Raw genomic sequence first — 12,229 nt, forward strand, 5'->3', positions numbered from 1 at the left:
AGTTTCGGGGGTCAACGCCCCCGCGGCCCGGTCTGTGACCAGGCCTCCTGGTGGATCAGCCCCTGATCAACCAGGCTGTTGCTGCTGGCTGCACGCAAACCAACGTACGAGCCACAGCCCGGCTGATCAGGAACTGACTTTAGGTGCTTGTCCAGTGCCAGCTTGAAGACTGCCAGGGGTCTGTTGGTAATCCCCCTTATGTGTGCTGGGAGGCAGTTGAACAGTCTCGGGCCCCTGACACTTATTGTATGGTCTCTTAACGTGCTAGTGACACCCCTGCTTTTCATTGGGGGGATGGTGCATCGTCTGCCAAGTCTTTTGCTTTCGTAGTGAGTGATTTTCGTGTGCAAGTTCGGTACTAGTCCCTCTAGGATTTTCCAGGTGTATATAATCATGTATCTCTCCCTCCTGCGTTCCAGGGAGTCATGCTAGCCAATACTGTAAATACAGAATTACAGAAAATATCTACCTGGATGATGATTAACAAACTTGCCTTCAATATTGACAGATTCTACTACATTCAGTTTGGGAACAGATTATTATTATTATAATCAAGGGGAAGCGCTAAACCCGGAGGATTATACAGCGCCTGGGGGGGGTATGTGGAAGGCATTCAGGCTTAATTCGGGGAATTGGAGCACAGATCCAATTGGGAACAGAACTACAGATGTTCCTCTTAACATAATGATAAACGGATCACCTATCACAAAGCTCACAGAGGGAAAATTCTTAGGAATCCACCTAGCATTGTGCTAGGTGCCAAGATATTGGTCCAGTGTGGTGAGAATGGTATAGCACTGCGTACCTGGTTCCAAGGTTCGAGTCTCCTTCAGCAAGAGATCAGTGTTTGTGTGTGTGTATATATATATATATATATATATATATATATATATATATATATATATATATATATAAACTGAATGTAAATACATAATAATTTATAGAAAAAATATTTTGTGTATGATAATTACACACAGCATTTGTGTAATTACGGATACATGAATTATTAAGTGCAACATAAAACAGGTAAAGCAAACGAATACACTGTTAAACATACATGATAGGCATTACCCACACGGATGTTATGATTCCACTGTAGATCGACCGTACCTTACAAACCAAGTTTCCCAAAAATTTTCTTCGATTCGTATCAATAAGCAAATTACTTAACAATCTGTGCTAGACCCTAATGGAAATAAGTCACTCTGTGACTTTTTTGGGTTATCCTGGGTTCTTTACACATATACTGATATGTATGATAATCTATGTAACTGTATTTGTGTTAACCCGAATAAACTTACTTACGTAGCAGCCACGGGAAAACATAAATGATAATGTTTATGTAAAGTATGTGTTTCAGGTGACAATGTTTACGTAAAGTATGTGTTTCAGGTGACAATGTTTACGTAAAGTATGTGCTTCAGGTGACAATGTTTACGTAAAGCATGTGTTTCAGGTGATAATGTTTACGTAAAGCATGTGTTTCAGGTGATAATGTTTACGTAAAGTATGTGTTTCAGGTGATAATGTTTACGTAAAGCATGTGTTTCAGGTGATAATGTTTACGTAAAGTATGTGTTTCAGGTGATAATGTTTACGTAAAGTATGTGTTTCAGGTGATAATGTTTACGTAAAGCATGTGTTTCAGGTGATAATGTTTACGTAAAGTATGTGTTTCAGGTGATAATGTTTACGTAAAGTATGTGTTTCAGGTGATAATGTTTACGTAAAGCATGTGTTTCAGGTGATAATGTTTACGTAAAGTATGTGTTTCAGGTGATAATGTTTACGTAAAGCATGTGTTTCAGGTGATAATGTTTACGTAAAGCATGTGTTTCAGGTGATAATGTTTACGTAAAGCATGTGTTTCAGGTGATAATGTTTACGTAAAGTATGTGTTTCAGGTGATAATGTTTACGTAAAGTATGTGTTTCAGGTGATAATGTTTACGTAAAGCATGTGTTTCAGGTGATAATGTTTACGTAAAATATATTTCAAGTGTGTTGTTTCAGACGAGAGAGATATATTATAATCTACACTTGGAAAATCCTAGAAGGAATGGTCGGAAATCTGCACACATAAATCACTCCCTACTAAAGTAAAAGACAGGGCAGGCGGTGCAAAATACCCCCAATGAAAAGTAAGGGCGCCATTGGTACACAGAGAGAAACCACCATAATTGTCCGGGGCCCAAGACTGTTCAACAGCCCCCCACCAAGCATAAGGGAAATTACCAATAAACCCCTGGCTGCCTTAAGAGGGAACTGGACAAATACTTAAAGTCTGTGCCGGATCAGCCGGGCTGTGGCTCGTACGTTGGACTACATGCGGCCAGCAGTAACTGCCTGGTTGATCAGGCCCTGATCCGCCGGGAGGCCTGGTCGTGGACCGGGCCGCGGGGGCGTTGATCCCCGGAATACCCAGCAGGTAGAGCGGTGTACTGGGGTGGGAGGCCGGACCCACTGATGCAGCCTTCTGTCTCACCCAAGACTCAGTGTCCCACTGACCTGTGTTCAGTACGGTGTTGCTGCTCTTTCTCCAAAACTTTTTTTGACTTAAATTTTTACTAAACATTAAGAGATAATTCACTTTATTAGTTGACGGTTTAAATGAACATAAAGTGGAAAGTGTGAGCTTTACGAGTGTAGATACCAGGATATTTGTTTCCTCTCGGAAAGTAAGCAAATCGAAATTATTGATCTTGGGGAAACTTGTCATAGTCTGTACTGACGTGTAAGGACTGAATTGTCCTGGTTTCTCCTAACCAACAAAGTTTCGCTGAAGACAGTTACTCGCCCCATTATTGTCTGGACAAAGTATCAGGTGTCACCCACAGTTGCTGCCTGTCACTACCACCTCCCTCACCAGGTGTGCTCAATTATACTTTGCTTCCTACGTTTTGTTTTCACTCATATACTTTCTCAGTTAATCCTTTATGCTTGTTTTGATGTAAACAATTTATCAGCCATATATTATTTCATTGTGATCATTTATTTATATAAATTAGATGCATTTTTATAAGAAGGTTGTATTTTCCTATTCAAATATAGAGGGACAGTAAGTTCAAACACATTTTGATCGTATAATTAGATATTTTTTTGTTTAATTACGTATTTGAGTTTGTGATTATGATATCCAGTTCATGTCTCCGCCATTTGATTTTCTGTGGAAGATACGTACGATTATGACATTTATTAAATAAAACTTTTCGCCATAACTGTACGAATGTTAGGTTAGTAAAGATTTGTCAGGAAACAAGACGTATGCTACCTGACGCGGGTCTCAGTCATATGATGACCCGCAGCTAGAGCTTTTGGTCACCTGACCGGTCCTTCTGCTGGCTTACCCCTCCACCCCCTTTAAAATTTTTGGTTATAATTATAACCAAGTGAATTGTGTGTTAACGTGTGTTCTGCATCTTGGTATCATACCCTGTACATTTATCTTCATATTGACTGAGCAGAATTAGCGTTCTCATATTGTATGAATATCTGCATAGTTTCCTGTGTTTGTTAGCTTCTCTTGTCGTGTATACTGCTCTGGTTGAAATATTTCCCTATATCTGTGACTGTTGTTTGCAGCTTCCATCGGTATCATCTTATTCTGGATCCTTGCTTTGTCTGCGTTTATATTGCTCAGTATATTGCTCTCACAGTCTTTATGCTCTGCAGTCTTAGACAATAAGTTATAAAGTGAAACATTTTTTTTTAGTAGTTTTCTCATATTTATTTAATTTGTAGGTTTGAAGGTAATCCAATGTACATGGCTCATGAAAGTCACAATTCACCACTAACATAAGGTATGTCCGTACATACACACCTAGTATATACAGTTATTTTATATAAAATTTAGACATATTTGAGTATGTTTTTTTTTTGTTCTGAATATTTATCGTGTATTATTTTCTCTCATACCTGGAATTTACATGGAGTCGCTTCTATACGTTACCTCCGCGGCACGATACCAGACTAGGCCTGGTTTGCCGTCCTGATTCATTAAGTTGCTAACGAATTCCAACGTATGCACCACAGTCCGAATGATCAGGAGCAGTTTTGCGGAATCTGTCTAGTTTCTTTTTAAAGACACCTAGGGGTTTGTTGGTAATCTTCCTTATGTAGTAAGGGAGGGTGTTGAAGAGTCGAGATCTCTTAACACTTATTGAGTTCAATCTGTGTAGTCATCGCTCTGCTGCTTATTGTTGGAGGTATCCTGCACCGTCTGCCAAGCTTCTTGTGTTCCTAAGTAGCAATTTCAGTGTGCAGGTTTGGGACCAATGCCTCAATTCAGCATCTTTCAGATATAGATTATGACGTATTTTACTCGCTTGCATTCTAACTGCGCTCATTAGAACGTAGGCGAGAAAAATACATCATAATCCTAACTTTAAAGACCCACGCTGGTTTTGGCTTTTGTGATTTTGAGTAATTTAGAGACAAATGGAGAGATGTCTTTTAAGGACAGCCTGTGTAATTTTGCCCACTGCAACATGCTTTGGCTCGCTTGAAGGAGCGACGTGAGGCGTTGCTACTTCTCCAGACTTAATATACTTAGTGTTGACCTACCTATAGCGCTAACTTAATGTTAACTTAGTTATAGTTCCGACTTTATGTTCACTTATACCGTTGATCTAAAGGAATACAGAATATTTTCAAAGCGTGCTGTATAATATTCCTCATATCAAAATATTGGTGAAAAAATAAAAGAATAAAAATAAATATAAACAGATTATAATATATATATATATATATATATATATATATATATATATATATATATATATATATATATATATATATATATATATATATATATATATATATATATATATATCAAGTCGGTCGTCTCCCACCGAGGCAGGGTGACCCAAAAAGAAAGAAAATCCCCAAAAAGAAAATACTTTCATCATCGTTCAACATTTTCACCTCACTCATACATAATCACTGTCTTTGCAGAGGCTCCCAGATACAACAGTTTAGAAGCATATATAAAGATACACAACATATCCCTCCAAACTGCCAATATTCCAAACCCTTCCTTTAGAGTGCAGGCATTGTACTTCCCATTTCCAGGACTCAAGTCCGGCTATATAAAAATAACCGATTTCCCTGAATCACTTCACTAAATATTACCCTGCTCACACTCCAATAGCTCGTCAGGTTCCAAATACCATTCGTCTCCATTCACAACTATCGAACACACTCATGCACGCCTGCTGGAAGTCCAAGCCCCTCGCCCACAAAACCTCCCTTACCCCTTCCTTCCAACCTTTTCGAGGACGACCCCTACCCCGCCTTCCTTCCCCTACAGATTTATACGCTCTCCATGTCATATTACTTTGATCCATTCTCTCTAAATGACCAAACCACCTCAACAACCCCTCTTCAGCCCTCTGAGTAATACTTTTATTAACTCCACACCTTCTCCTAATTGCCACACACCGAATTTTCTGCGTAATATTTACACCACACATTGCCCTTAGGACATCTCCACTGCCTCCAACCGCCTCCTCGCTGCAGCATTTACAACCCAAGCTTCACACCCATATAAGAGTGTTGGTACTACTATACTTTCATACATTCCCTTCTTTGCCTCCATAGATAACGTGTTTTGTCTCCACATATACCTCAACGCACCACTCGCCTTTTTTCCCTCATCAATTCTATGATTAACCTCATATATATATATATATATATATATATATATATATATATATATATATATATATATATATATATATATATATATATATATTAGATTTCAAGAATGCGTTCAATCTCCTGAAAAGAGACGTGGTATTAGCAGCAGTACAAGAACATTTCCCTGGTCTCTTCCCTTTTGTTTCAGCTGGGTATAGCAAGGAATCAATGCTTCTCTTTGGAGAGCATGAAATCACATCATCAGAGGGTGTCCAACAAGGAGATCCTCTTGCACCATTTCTCTTCTGTATTGCAGTTAGGGAAATCACTGTCAGACTGACCAGCGAGCTAAACATCTGGTTCCTAGATGATGGCACACTAGCAGGTACAAAGGAGTCCCTCCTACATGACCTTACACAGGTAATGACACGGGGACAGGAAATGGGTCTCATCCTGAATCCATCCAAATGTGAAATCATCTCAGTCAGTCAACAAGTGATAAATGCAGTGAGATCAAAACTACCAGGAGCAGCAGTCATTGCCCCCACAAATAGTGTCTTGCTAGGAGCACCTCTGGGAAGCAATGCCATTGACACAATTCTCAGGAAGAAATTGGAAGAGTTAAGGAGAATGGAACAACGAATAGGCAATCTGGACACCCACGATGCCTTGTACCTTCTCACAAAGTGCTTGAGTCTGCCCAGGTTGACATATTTCCTAAGATGTGCACCTTCATATGATAACCCTATACTGCACGAATATGACAGTATTCTGAGGCAGATTTTTACGAAAGTACTTAACCTTACTCTAGAAGACGGGCAGTGGAACCAAGCTACACTTCCAGTCAGACTAGGAGGCATTGGTGTCCGCAAGTCATCACAGATTGCGTTACCTGCTTTTCTGTCCTCGTGTATTGCATCCAGAGAGCTTGTAGCAGCGATTCTCCCTGAACATCTTAGGGACAAGATTGGAGCCCAGGACCAAAAATTCATTGACGGAGCAATGATCTGGGATAATCTAACGGGCTCAGAAACCAGACCTGCTCCCCCCAACAACTACAAACAATCGCACTGGGATGGTCCAATAGTGGAAAATATAGCCTCAACGATGCTTCAGAGTGTGTCAGGGAAGGATAGAGCCCGCCTGCTGGCAGTGAGAGCCCCTCATGCTGGGGACTTTCTGTTGGCTGTTCCCAACTCCAGCCTTGGCACACGCCTCGACCCACAGACCATCCGCATCGGTGTTGCCCTTCGACTTGCCGCCCCTATTCTCGCCAAACACAGGTGTATTTGTGGCAGTGAAGCAGCAGACCGATTCGGGTACCATGGTCTTGTGTGCCGTAAATCCGAGGGAAAGATTGCAAGACATGAGGAGGTTAATAACATTATCAAGAGGAGCCTCACAACAGCTGGATGCCCAGCAGTAAGGGAGCCACCCCAACTATGCAGATCTGATGGCAGCCAGAAGCGTCCAGATGGTATCACCCTTCAAGCCTGGACAGATGGGAAGCAGGTGGTGTGGGACTATACATGTGCATCTACCTTGGCTGATACCTATCTCCAATACACCAGGGAGGAAGGAGGGGCAGCTGCCAGCTTTAGGGAGTCCCAAAAGTCTAGAAAATATGGAGAACTTGCCCATCATTATATGTTTGTTCCCATAGGCTCAGAGACCCTTGGCTCATGGGGAAAGAGTGCATCTAATTTCCTTAAGGAGCTGGGAAAAAGACTCATCAGGGTAACTAGGGATCCCAGGGCAGCTAGTTTTCTGTTCCAGCGGCTCAGCGCGGCTGTTCAAAGGGGTAATGCATGCTGCATTTTGGGCACACGCCCCAGCTCTGAGGAGCTGGATGAGATTTTCGCCTTATAATCGGTGATACACACGTAACAACATGTATATATATATATATATATATATATATATATATATATATATATATACATATGTATATGTATATGTATATGTATATATATATATATATGCCACCTTTATATCAACAATGTATCTCTTAAATCTTCTGTGCCATATTATGTAATAAAATATTCCTATTGGTAAAAAAAAAATAGTTTAAAAGATGGGGTGGTAGGGGAAGTGGAATATTCAAACGGCTTCAGGAAGAAATCCAAATATTCTTTCTTGAAGCCTTTTTATCCACTTCTCCGAGGCTATGGGTCCCACAATTTACACCAGAGGTGGACCCCATCCTATGTTATACATACATACATATATATATATATATATATATATATATATATATATATATATATATATATATATATATATATATATAATATAGGGAGGTACCACCTCTAGAACTGTCGTAGGGAAGAATAAACTTGCTTCATAGAGATCAGAGATTGTATATTTCGCCTGCTTTTGCGAATTCCTTGCATATATATATATATATATATATATATATATATATATATATATATATATATATATATATATATATATATATATATATATATATATATATATATATATAGTAGGTAGTAGGTTGGTAGACATCAACCACCCAGGGAGGTACTACCGTCCTGCCAAGTGAGTGTAAAACGAAAGCCTGTAATTGTTTTACATGATGGTATTATTGCTGGTGTCTTTTGTCTGTCTCATAAATATGCAAGATTACAGGCATGTCTTGCTACTTCTACTTACACTTAGGTCACACTACACATACATGTACACGTTTATTTATACACACTCATCTGAGTTTTCTTTGATTTTATCTTAATAGTTCTTGGTCTTATTACTTTTCCTTTTATATCCATGGGGAAGTGGAATAAGAATCTTTCCTCCGTAAGCCATGCGTGTTGTAAAAGTCAACTAAAATGTCGGGAACAATGGGCTAGTAACCCCTTTTCCTGTAAAGATTACTAAAAAGAATAAGAAGAAAATTGTCAAAGTGGGAAGTCTGAATGTGCGTGGATGTTGGGCAAATGATAAGAAAGAGATGATTGTGGATGTTATGAATGAGAAGAAACTGGATGTCCTGGCTTTAAGTGAAACAAAGCTGAAGGGGGTGGGAGAGTTTCAATGGAGAGGAATAAATGGGATTAGGTCAGGGGTTTCAAATAGAGTTAGAGCTAAAGAAGTAGCAATAATGTTGAAGGATAAGCTATGGCAGGAAATCAGGGACTACAAATGTATAAATTCAAGGATTATGTGGAGTAAAATAAAGATTGGATGTGAAAAGTGGGTTATAGTAAGCGTGTATGCACCTGGAGAAGAGAGAAGTGTAGAGGAGAGAGAGAGATTCTGGGAAATGTTGAGTGAATGCGTGGGGAGTTTTGAATCAAGTGTGAGAGTAATGGTGGTTGGGGATTTCAATGCTAAAGTGGGTAAAAATGTTATGGAGGGAGTAGTAGGTAAATTTGGGGTGCCAGGGGTAAATGTAAATGGGGAGCCTTTAATTGAGCTATGTGTAGAAAGAAATTTGGTAATAAGTAATACATATTTTATGAAAAAGAGGATAAATAAATATACAAGGTATGATGTAGCACGTAATGAAAGTAGTTTGTTAGATTATGTATTGGTGGATAAAAGGTTGATGGGTAGGCTCCAGGATGTACATGTTTATAGAGGGGCAACTGATATATCGGATCATTATTTAGTTGTAGCTACAGTTAGAGTAAGAGGTAGATGGGAAAAGAGGAAGGTGGCAACAACAAGTAAGAGGGAGGTGAAAGTGTATAAACTAAGGGAGGAGGAAGTTCGGGCGAGATATAAGCGACTATTGGCAGAAATGTGGGCTAGTGCAAAGATGAGTAGTGGGGGGGTTGAAGAGGGTTGGAATAGTTTAAAAAATGCAGTATTAGAATGTGGGGCAGAAGTTTGTGGTTATAGGAGGGTGGGGGCAGGAGGAAAGAGGAGTGATTGGTGGAATGATGAAGTAAAGGGTATGATAAAAGAGAAAAAGGTAGCTTATGAGAGGTTTTTACAAAGCAGAAGTGTTATAAGAAGAGCAGAGTATATGGAGAGTAAAAGAAAGGTGAAGAGAGTGGTGAGAGAGTGCAAAAGGAGAGCAGATGATAGAGTGGGAGAGGCACTGTCAAGAAATTTTAATGAAAATAAAAAAAAAATTTGGAGTGAGTTAAACAAGTTAAGAAAGCCTAGGGAAAGTATGGATTTGTCAGTTGAAAACAGAGTAGGGGAGTTAGTAGATGGGGAGAGGGAGGTATTAGGTAGATGGCGAGAATATTTTGAGGAACTTTTAAATGTTGAGGAAGAAAGGGAGGCGGTAATTTCATGCACTGGCCAGGGAGGTATACCATCTTTTAGGAGTGAAGAAGAGCAGAATGTAAGTGTGGTGGAGGTACGTGAGGCATTACGAAGAATGAGAGGGGGTAAAGCAGCTGGAAGTGATGGGATCATGACAGAAATGTTAAAAGCAGGGGGGGATATAGTGTTGGAGTGGTTGGTACTTTTGTTTAATAAATGTATGAAAGAGGGGAAGGTACCTAATGATTGGCAGAGAGCATGTATAGTCCCTTTATATAAAGGGAAAGGGGACAAAAGAGATTGTAAAAATTATAGAGGAATAAGTTTACTGAGTATACCAGGAAAAGTATACGGTAGGGTTATAATTGAAAGAATTAGAGGTAAGACAGAATGTAGGATTGCGGTTGAGCAGGGAGGCAAGTATATGGAATAGGTGGTAAGTTACTAAATGCTGTTAAGAGTTTTTATGAGGATAGTGAGGCTCAGGTTAGGGTGTGTAGAAGAGAGGGAGACTACTTCCCGGTAAAAGTAGGTCTTAGACAGGGATGTGTAGTGTCACCATGGTTGTTTAATATATTTATAGATGGGGTTGTAAAAGAAGTAAATGCTAGGGTGTTCGGGAGAGGGGTGGGATTAAATTTGGGGGAATCAAATTCAAAATGGGAATTGACACAGTTACTTTTAGCTGATGATACTGTGCTTATGGGAGATACTAAAGAAAAACTGCAAAGGTTAGTGGATGAGTTTGAGAATGTGTGTAAATGTAGAAAGTTGAAAGTGAACATAGAAAAGAGTAAGGTGATGAGGGTATCAAATGATTTAGATAAAGAAAAATTGGATGTCAAATTGGGGAGGAGGAGTATGGAAGAAGTGAATGTTTTCAGATACTTGGGAGTTCACGTGTCGGCGGATGGATTTATGAAGGATGAGGTTAATCATAGAATTGATGAGGGAAAAAAGGTGAGTTGTGCATTGAGGTATATGTGGAGTCAGAAAACGTTATCTATGGAGGCAAAGAAGGGAATGTATGAAAGTATAGTAGTACCAACACTCTTATATGGATGTGAAGCTTGGGTGGTAAATGCAGCAGCGAGGAGACGGTTGGAGGCAGTGGAGATGTCCTGTCTAAGGGCAATGTGTGGTGTAAATATTATGCAGAAAATTCGGAGTGTGGAAATTAGGAGAAGGTGTGGAGTTAATAAAAGCATTAGTCAGAGGGCTGAAGAGGGGTTGTTGAGGTGGTTTGGTCATTTAGAGAGAATGGATCAAAGTAGAATGACATGGAAAGCATATAAATCTATAGGGGAAGGAAGGCGAGGTAGGGGTCGTCCTCGAAAGGGTTGGAAAGAGGGGGTAAAGGAGGTTTTGTGGGCGAGGGGCTTGGACTTCCAGCAAGTGTGCATGAGCGTGTTAGATAGGAGTGAATGGAGATGAATGATACTTGGGACCTGACGATCTGTTGGAGTGTGAGCAGGGTAATATTTAGTGAAGGGATTCAGGGAAACCGGTTATTTTCATATAGTCGGACTTGAGCCCTGGAAATGGGAAGTACAGTGCCTGCACTTTAAAGGAGGGGTTTGGGATATTGGCAGTTTGGAGGGATATGTTGTGTATCTTTATACGTATATGCTTCTAAACTGTTGTATTCTGAGCACCTCTGCAAAAACAGTGATAATGTGTGTGGTGAAAGTGTTGAATGATGATGAAAGTATTTTCTTTTTGGGGATTTTCTTTCTTTTTTGGGTCACCCTGCCTCGGTGGGAGACGGCCGACTTGTTAAAAAAAGGTGTATATATATATATATATATATATATATATATATATATATATATATATATATATATATATATATATATATATATATATATATATAGTATATATATATATATATATATGTCGTGCCGAATATGTAAAACTGGTCAATTAGCAAGAACTCATTTAAAATTAAGTCCTTTCTAACATTTTCTCTTATACGTTTAAAGATATATTTTTTTCATTAATATTGATGTAAAAATTTATAATTTTGCACCAAAAGGAACTTAGAAAACTTACCTAACCTTATTATAATAAGAACAATTTATTTTAGCCTAACGCAACTAAATATATTTTAGATTTGTTTACAATAATTTAATACTAAACAAACACAGTGAAATATATTCTTTTCGTTAGGTTCAGAATGATTTTGGCGAAATTATTGCATACACAAATTTTCAATTGTCCTATATGGCAAGATGAGCGTTGCTATTTAAGCCAAGATAGCAAGTTCTGCCTATTCGGCACGGCATTATATATATATATATATATATATATATATATATATATATATATATATATATATATATATATATATATATATATATATATATATATTT

At 38.9% G+C, this 12,229-nt stretch overlaps 1 protein-coding gene across 2 annotated transcripts in view; it reads left to right on the forward strand.

Annotated features, from left to right (window-relative positions):
- The first annotated feature begins 2,318 nt into the window (after positions 1-2,318).
- Positions 2,319-12,229, forward strand: part of LOC128698976 (XK-related protein 4) — a 137,075-nt gene continuing 127,164 nt past the window's right edge. For both annotated transcript variants that reach the window (XM_070096806.1, XM_070096810.1), the window contains exon 1: positions 2,319-2,868. The gene's annotated coding sequence lies outside the window, so the exon portion shown is untranslated. The remainder of the gene's footprint in view (positions 2,869-12,229) is intronic.

The sequence above is a fragment of the Cherax quadricarinatus genome, chromosome 55, assembly GCF_038502225.1.
Source record: "Cherax quadricarinatus isolate ZL_2023a chromosome 55, ASM3850222v1, whole genome shotgun sequence".
In the NCBI taxonomy this organism is placed as follows: Eukaryota; Metazoa; Arthropoda; class Malacostraca; order Decapoda; family Parastacidae; genus Cherax; species Cherax quadricarinatus.